This window comes from Atractosteus spatula, chromosome 10 (assembly GCF_055471065.1).
Source record: "Atractosteus spatula isolate fAtrSpa1 chromosome 10, fAtrSpa1.hap1, whole genome shotgun sequence".
In the NCBI taxonomy this organism is placed as follows: domain Eukaryota; kingdom Metazoa; phylum Chordata; class Actinopteri; order Semionotiformes; family Lepisosteidae; genus Atractosteus; species Atractosteus spatula.
In genome coordinates, this window is record NC_142715.1 from 28165900 (window position 1) to 28174928 (window position 9029).

Genomic DNA, 9029 nt, shown 5'->3' on the forward strand with positions numbered 1-9029 from the left:
TGGTCTCACTTGACCAGTGACTTTGTAGTTACTGTACTCTGTCCTAACCTTATTATTCTGTGGGTATTCATAATCATCATAAGCTAAGAACTGAAAACATTAAGGGAGAGAAAAAAATGTATTTTGACAGTGGCAGTGTAGGAACAAAAGGTGCATTGTAATGGTTTCACTCAGTCCCAAGCTATAATTTGACTTGAAGGTGGAATCTTTCCCAGAAACACAGTCAGGCTCACACAGCTGCTTAGACTCTGACATCATCATAGTCAGTGCTGTCGACAGAGGAAGTTTTGTCTTCTGAGGGCTCTTTGGCCAGGAGACTCCGCACTCCAGGGGCAATAGGAGAGACACCTACAAGAGAAACACAGTCAGCACATAAGGAAGACAGGCGCCAGCAAATAGATTCAGCCTGACAAGAGGAAATGGGATCTTCACTGACAGAAAAAAATGGATAAAAAACACAAGGCAATGTGATGAACAGCTAGGAGCTATGGCAGCTATTTCTAACTATTAAATTAACATTTTCCGTTTGAAAACATAATAGGTCCTTTGGCAGCCATTTCTTTTTCTGTTCACTATATTTGGCATATTTCATGTATATTTTTCTGGAGAATTACTAATTGTGGATATAGAGTTTGGAGTTTCTCTTAATTGAAATGCTACATAAATATACCTATATACAAGATTAATTAGTTTTATGATTTGGTACCTGGTTATGAAACACACTGTTGAAAAGCTCAGTTTGCCTTGTGTCTTGTGACATGTAGTCTGTGCTGCTGTTCTTGTTTTTCCTATTAGAAATATTAAAATACATCCGCTGTGCAGTTTCTTTCTGAAGTGCTGTCCTCTACTGTCCTCTACTGTCTCTGTCCACTGTCCTCTACTGGCTTTTCCCATTGGGAACTAACTCAGTAACACAGAGTTAGTGTTTCTAAGAAGAGACGGGGTAAATACTGCATTGAATTCTTTCTATTTAGCTAAACAATGATAAGTTTTTATCTTTCCCCAGGTACAGTGTCCCTAAGGGTAATTTCACTTATTGCTCTGAGGTGTGAAATCAAAATGTTTTTTTTATAGCAGATTGCTGTGCATCCATTACTATCTGAGAAAGCACATCCAGTTGTTTCACGGAGTCGGTAATGACACTATTATACTATTGTTTTGTTTATACTATTATACTATTATACTATTGTTTTGTTTGTACTATTATACTTTGTTTATACTATTATACTATTGTTTTGTTTTGTTTTTTACAAAATAGTTTTGCTACTGTGAAAACAAACTTAATGATGGTGTTTAGAGAGTATTGGAGATGAATACGTGATGTATTTAAGAAAAGTGTTTTTAGTAATGAAAAGCGTAGTGTTGAAAGCACATATATGTATTTAGTCACTTAGGCCTACAATGGCTGAAACGTTACTCAAAGAAACAAGATATAAATTAACAGCAGGGGGCGCTCACCCTGCGGTCCATGTGGGTCCTAATGCCCCAGTATAGTGACAGGGACACTATACTGTAAACAGTCGCCGTCCTTAGGATGAGACGTAAAACAGAGGTCCTGACTCTCTGTGGTCATTAAAAATCCCAGGGTGTTTCTCGAAAAGAGTAGGGGTGTAACTCCGGTGTCCTGATAGCTGATGTGCAGTGAGCATTCAGGTGCACTATGGCTGCAGTCGCATCATCCAGGTGGATACTGCACACTAGTGGTGGTGGAGGGGATCCCCATTACCTGTAAAGCGCTTTGAGTGGAGTGTTCAGAAAAAACAATGTTATATAAGTGTAAGCAATTAATTATAACTGAAGCATCTGTCAAGATATATGTGACGAACCCCCACTGGGAGCTCTCCTGACTTCCACAGCCCTCACCTGAGATGGGCTCATTCTCATTGTTCTCCACATCATCATATTCAGACTGCAGCTCATCACAGAGGAGTTTTCCTGGTAACAAGAGATCAATTACTTACAGTATTTGTTCCACCCAGTAAATGAATTTCAACAAACACACTGTCATTTTCTTCTTCTGCTTCTGCTTTAATTCTAATTTCTTTAATTACTCCTAACAACTTCAAAGTAACTATTTCTTAATCTATCTTCAGTAGGTACAGCTATCTGTCTCCCACTTTATCTAAATAGGTTGTAGTAGGAAATCAGGAAAATACTGTTATAGATGAAGAACACGGGAAAAAATTTGGAAGACAGTGCATATTGTCCGCAGGACTTATGTGCACACATATCCCTGTATGATAAGATTACAATTTGATGATTTAAGACTTAAAAGTAAAATAAAATCTGACTGGGGGTTAAAATGTCCAACATCATCATAATACCAAATAGCATGCTAAAAATACATCAATGAGCTTCTGGCATTTTTCCTACAAACATGGGCTAAATTGATTAACTGAGGTCTGCAAAGCAACAAAATTGACTTTTTCCAAATGTGTTGATAGATTACACATGTGCAAGGAGGCTATGTTTACCTGGGACACGGTCCTCCTTACTGTCCTCCACATTTTCATATTCAGAAGGCAGTTCGTCACAGAGAAATCTCCCTGTAAACAGGAGGACAGACCAGAAAAACCTGCAGTCAAACAGCAGCCCCACTGTCCTCTACTGGCTTTTCCCATTGGGAACTAACTCAGTAACACAGAGTTAGTGTTTCTAAGAAGAGACGGGGTAAATACTGCATTGAATTCTTTCTATTTAGCTAAACAATGATAAGTTTTTATCTTTCCCCAGGTACAGTGTCCCTAAGGGTAATTTCACTTATTGCTCTGAGGTGTGAAATCAAAATGGTTTTTTTTATAGCAGATTGCTGTGCATCCATTACTATCTGAGAAAGCACATCCAGTTGTTTCACGGAGTCGGTAATGACAACCTGTGAATACACATTCTGTATCAGTGTATTTGTTCACTTGTTGAGACTTTAGTATTGAGTGTGCAACAGTGTGCTCTCCTGTCTCTTGTACAAGAGGGGATGCTGTCATGGCTCAGGGCCAGTGTGTGTGTCAACTCACCTCTCACAGGGGCACAGTGGGCCCCCTCTACAGTCAGTTTGAATGGAATTTCTTGGTAGACATTCATGGGTTCGATCTCTGCTTCAGCTAAAACTTTGGAAAGAACAGACAAGGGGACACATAGAATTATGTAAATCTTACAAACATTTAATTTTTTGTCATATTTTCTTATAGGTGTTTTTAACAGAGGGGAGACAAAACCAGTTGTCACTGCATAGCTGCACACTGTTGCAACCAGACCGACAGCAGCTCAGAGACTATGGCTGTCCCGGGACCCATAGATTTCCCATGAATGATCACATTTCTCCTGAGGCTCCTATTCAAATACAATGGCCATCTGTAAATAAGTCTGTTATCCTATCAATCAGCCACTCTGTCTACCCATTGATCAAACACAGCATTTTTTATAAAATCCCTGAAACGCCACTGAAAAGGTGCTCTGTCACTGAGATAACTGAGCTGCTACTAGAGACATGCTAGCATTGAACCTCACACCCAAGAGACCCCGGACCCTGAGGTCTAAGACCTAAGACCTGGAACTGGCCAGCACTGTTGCAGTGGCTTCTTGCCCTGCCTGGTCCTGTTTTTTCCAGTTCCTGTTCATCTTCCTCAGTTCCTTCAGCCTCCGGAAAATACAACTGGATTCCCTGCCTGCCTGTGTGACACAGCTTTCAGCACCAGCAGGCCTCATCATAACACAAATTCAATGTGATGAACTGCAAACAAATATTTGTCAGGTTAAGTTCCTTCTTTTTGTATCTTATTGGAAGACCTTTGTTGCTCCTTAAAATTCTTATTTGTGTATCATGCACATTACATACTGTATGTAGGGCAGAAGAGAATATTCTCAAGGATCACGATGTGAATACAAGAAAGCAGCCTAGTCCATAGTCTAGCAATTAAGTAGCCATTTCAGAAACAAAGGATAAGAGGACACCATCAGTTGTCCTAATTTGGTATGGTGAAGAACTTTTCAATGTGTACATAGTGAGCACACATAGAAGACTCTGACCAAGAAAAGGGACCTTAAATAACATTTCAGCAAATGAAAACATAAGAACACCCAAGAGCAGCAGAGCAGCACAGAATGAAGTGAACGAAGAACCACACACTGCAGCAAAACCCAAAGCCCCATAAGCTTGAGCTGTCATCTTCCCAAACTGAAATCCCACAAAGAATCCCTGGATCATCATTTATTGTCATGTAAAAGCTCTGTGAAAGACAGCACACATGTCTTTTGTGAAAGTCTGAATAGATCAGAGCTGAATTCTGAATAGATCAATGTAAACCTGTTGCTGCTGCACAGGTCTGGACACCCTGTTTGGAGTCTATGACTTCCTGAACCTCACCTGGGAAGATTCTCTCAACTTGTTAGGGTGATATTTAGTTTGAAATGAAATGTGAATAGATTCTTTCTCATTGAGGTTTAGTATTCTTTGATTATTAAGATATACAGTTGAACATAAACTGATGTAATAACTCAGGCTTGCATGTACAATTACTTTTACATGTGTAATAAACACAAACACCATTTCAGGATTCTCTTCTCAAGGATTTCACAATTGGACTCACTCCTTACCTTTACGCAGTTTCTTGTTCTGCAGCAGCTGCCCGACTAGCAGGACCAGCAGCACAAAGACCAGAGCTCCCAACGGGAAGAAGACCACAGCCGGGACAGTCCAGCCTCCTGCCTCCTGCTTTGGCTGTCTGGGTGATTTAGTGACCCCTGGTAAAGCCAGGAAAGGAGAAGAACTCAGAAGGGGAGATGTAGTGTTGGTTGAATACAAACCCTCGAAGCTTAAATCAGATGAACCCAACAGAAGGTCAACCCACCCTCTCCACCAGACCAGTAAAACTGTTAGTGTCATGCCAAGAAGAGAGAGAAAAGGTTTCTGCACTGCATATGTGAAGAAGCAGATGTTTGGAGAATAAGGATGATTTGGAACAGGAAAGCCTTGTAATTTACTTGTTGCTGCTGCTGGAGTAGCTGCTGTAACTGTTGTAGTTGTCAAACCTGGGAAAGAGAAAAGAAAAGCTTGTTTTAGAGAAATCAAGCATGTGGTCTAGCTGTCTATCCAGATTTAAATCCCTTTACATTTGTCAGAGAAGTCAAGAGAATTCACACATGGGGATCAATGCAGGAGAACCTAGATAGGCCTGGGCTTGAATCACTTCCTGCAACTAAGTTAATTGGCTTAATAAGAGCTGAATGTTGCCCCTGCTTAGAATGATCATGAAATAAAGGAAATGACATGGCAGAACACGAAACTCCTGCAGAGATAAGAATCCCTGTTTGTAATGTATTGAAAATCCTCCATCCCTCCAATCTTACCCGTACAGGTAACCCCTGCGTCCTCCTTGTGCCGACAGTCACTCTGATTCAGTCCAGAGTGCCAGCAGTCCCACAGGTGAAGCTCACTGCCCCTGCAGTTCACCTCATCCAGCCAGATGGTGCCACTCCCTGGTCCGAATGAGGCCTCTATTGCTGCGCTCACAGCTGTCTGCAGACCACCTGGGCATCCTGCAGGTCCCAGGAGTCGTCACAGACTGTCCCCCAGGAGCCCTCGTACCGCAACTCCACCCGGCCAGAGCAGGTAGTGCCTCCAGCCAGGCGCAGAGCCTCTGATGATGAAAAACCAGAACAATGTAAGAACCTCAGAGATCTGATTGAATGCAGACTTTAAAGGAGCGGTGCCTGTTGGTTAATCATGGGGAGTGTTTGCTTTGCAACGTTTGATTGAATTATCCCATGCTAAGATGATTCCGCTTCTGGGGTCACAGCGGCTGTAAACTAACCTGTGCAGTGCTGCTGAGTGGGGTCCTCAGAACAGGGCCTGTGGTTGCTGGAGGCTGGAAAAACAGGATTTTGTTGAGGCTGCAGAATGGAGACCTGGAAACTGTACCTGACAAGACCTTTTATAACACTTCAGTTATTACTGCTATATAGCATTACATTACAATACATTACAATAGCAGCATGTACAATAATAAATGAGGGTTAAACTGCTGCTGACTCACATATTTAGACTGAAAGTTTTGCTACAGCTATAGGTGACTAGGAAGTGCCTCATTTTTAGATACACTTTGTGATATCTGGCAGAGTAAACACTTCTAGCTAAGATGTGGAGGATCCCCTGATCAATAATAATTGCAATTTTAACGTGGTATACCTAGGTAATTAAGTCACAGGTTAATGATTGTCAATGAGCAGTACAAAAACACACCATATAAGATCACATAAAGACCACAGGGAGTCATATTACTATTCAATATGACATATGACTTCTATGTGGTTAATTCTTCTTTGTGGTTAATTTTTTCATCATGACACTGGATAGGCTACAGCTCCCGTAAGACTATAAATTGGAAGAAGTGATTAGAAAATGGATGGAGAGATGATTTATTGAAGTCTGCTTTTGATGAATTGTTAAAGCTGAAGGCAGAACTCTTTATTAAATTCTTAACATGTTCTTTGAATTGCAAAGCCTTTATTTCACTCCTTCATTAGTCTCTCATTCCATACAGTTCATATATGTTCTAGCATGGAAGAATCAATATGGACTTCTTTTATGACAGAGAAAAGCATGAGATCTTTTTGCCTGAGCAGGTGATGTTAGCCACTTCCCGTTCTGTGCAGTCATTCTGACCCCAGGGAAAGGAGGGACACTGCCACAGGGTGGAGTCATGTTTGCGACAGGAGACAAAGTCCAGCCATTTGGGATCCGGGCTCAGCCTAGAGTTTGTCTCTCTGATGGTGCCCTTGTCTCCACAGCCCAGCTGTTTACAGATCACTGCAGCTGTAATGTCCGTCATGGCGTTCTGACACACACTGCCCCAGGTGCCATTGTAGTAAACCTCTACCTATCCTGAACAGCCTGCAGACAGCCTCAGCTGCTTGTGCTCTGGGAAGAAAGTGAGAAACCGAGAAAGAAATCACTCTTACATAAACAGCTTAACCTTATTTTAATACAACAGTTAAAATTCTCAAAAACAATATTGCTCTACAATATATTTCATATTTAGGTCTGATCTGAAGCATTTATTTCAACATAGAGCCCTCAGAGTCACAAAACCTTTATGGATCAACATTTCCACACCTGTGAAAATAATGGCAAATATAATAATATAATATTTTAAGTTTTCAAAGTCTACATGTTCGTGATTTATTTCATTAAGTGGCACAATCAAATGTTGATATCTATTACAAAATGTATATATATGTGTGTGTCACGTAGCACTGACACAAAATATAAATGATCTCCAGAGTGCGTCTGTGCCAAGATTGCCTCTATCATCTGATATTCTTTCTCTCCCCACTCACTCCTGTCAGCACTGTAGGCTCCACATTGACCAAGAGTCCACTTTCACACATTACTCTCCACCTCTTCAGCCCCAGAAGCTTCAGTATGTTTTTCTGAGGTCTAAATGAAATTAGAATTTTTCCCCCAGTTTTAAATCTTCAGCAGATGGAAACATGTTTTCCTCTAATATTTGTTGTACTTGGCTCTGTCCATTTTTCCTAAGGTCTTAATGATTTCCTAGTCCCTGCTGAAGAGAAGCAACACTGCCATGCTTGACTTGTTGGTAGTGTTTACTGGGGTATGTTGGATCTGTGCTTTGTATTTAGATCAAATGTCCACATTTAGTGTCATCTAACCTCCACACCTTGCTGCATTTTGGTCAATCAGTCAAACTCAATCAGTTTTTTTTGTAAATCTCTTATGGGATTTGAGATGGGTTTTTGAATTATATCCAAACTCCCTATGTTGAGGAACAGGGATATTTTTTGACTCATAGACATTTCCTCCCATTCCAGCCTCTTTTTCAATTTATTCTTTTACACCTTTGCACAGATTTCAAACATAAAAAATAGCTCTCTTACCTGAACACAGGATTCTCACGTCCTCTTTGTGTCCACAGTCGTGCTGTCCCCACCCTGCTGAGGGACATTCCCACAGAGATGACTCGTTCCCCAGACAGCTCACCTCGTCCAGCCAGATGGGTCCAGTTCCCTGGCTGAAGGAGGCTGGCACTGGGGCACTGAGGGCCGTCCCACACTGGAGCTGCCTGCACACCACCTGAGAGTCTGCCAGGTCCCAGGAGTCATCGCAGACTGTCCCCCAGGAGCCCCTGTGATAAACCTCCAGCCTCCCAGCACAGTCACCTCCTGCCCCAATCAGCCTGAGGGACAGCTGGTCTAGGAGCAGAGAATTAGAGGTCAGGGGTCAGAGATCAGTGCAGTACTAAGAGATCACCATGACCTGCTGTTACAGTACAAGTTGAAGATCAGCTCAGCCCACTAGGCAAAGCAGATACAGTACAAGTACAGTGGTTCTTGACTTTTGATTAATTTAATATATCTAGTACTTGTAACAGACTCCGTGTTGATCATCAGCACTATACCAGATTTGTTACTGTTGTGATCCAATGTTGAGCACAGAGACAATAGCTTTACAGGCGACAAACTGCTGTATTCAGGTAGATGTGTTTGCTGTAGGTCCCAAAGACCCAGACTGTGTGTGTGAGACACAGAGCAAACTATAAACACACAAATGCACAGATTCATCAGGGATTGAACTGAGCAAAAGAGGTCAACACATGAGAGCCCTGTAGATACAGAACAGGGGCTAATTCATACCTGGTGTTTCTGAAAGAGGAACAGCTGAAGAAGGGAAACCTGTCAAACACACAGAGAGAGAAATCAGACAGTGAGCAGTGTGTGAGAGGAGCAATTTAACACCATTCATTAAACTACAATTGAAACGGATAGACAGTCTTCATTCTCTCTTTACCTGCTCCAGGTGAATCTCTGGTCATATTTGATTCTGTAAAAGAAGAAATGAGCTCATTTCAGTCCACAGGAGTGATGGTTCACCAGTGCAGTGTCAGCTGTGTGTGGGGTTGAACTGTACATAACATCTGTAATCATTGACTTTCTGAGACTCACTTTTTCAGCCTCCTGTTTAATAGGGCTCTATTAATTAAACTAATTAAACAGTTCAGGTGTTAATTACAGGA

The 9029-nt window shown here is 41.6% G+C and overlaps 1 pseudogene; it reads right to left on the reverse strand.

Moving 5' to 3' along the window:
- Window positions 1-241: 241 nt before the first annotated feature.
- LOC148827716 (antigen WC1.1-like) lies at window positions 242-8828 on the reverse strand (annotated as a pseudogene).
- Between the last annotated feature and the right edge of the window lie 201 nt (window positions 8829-9029).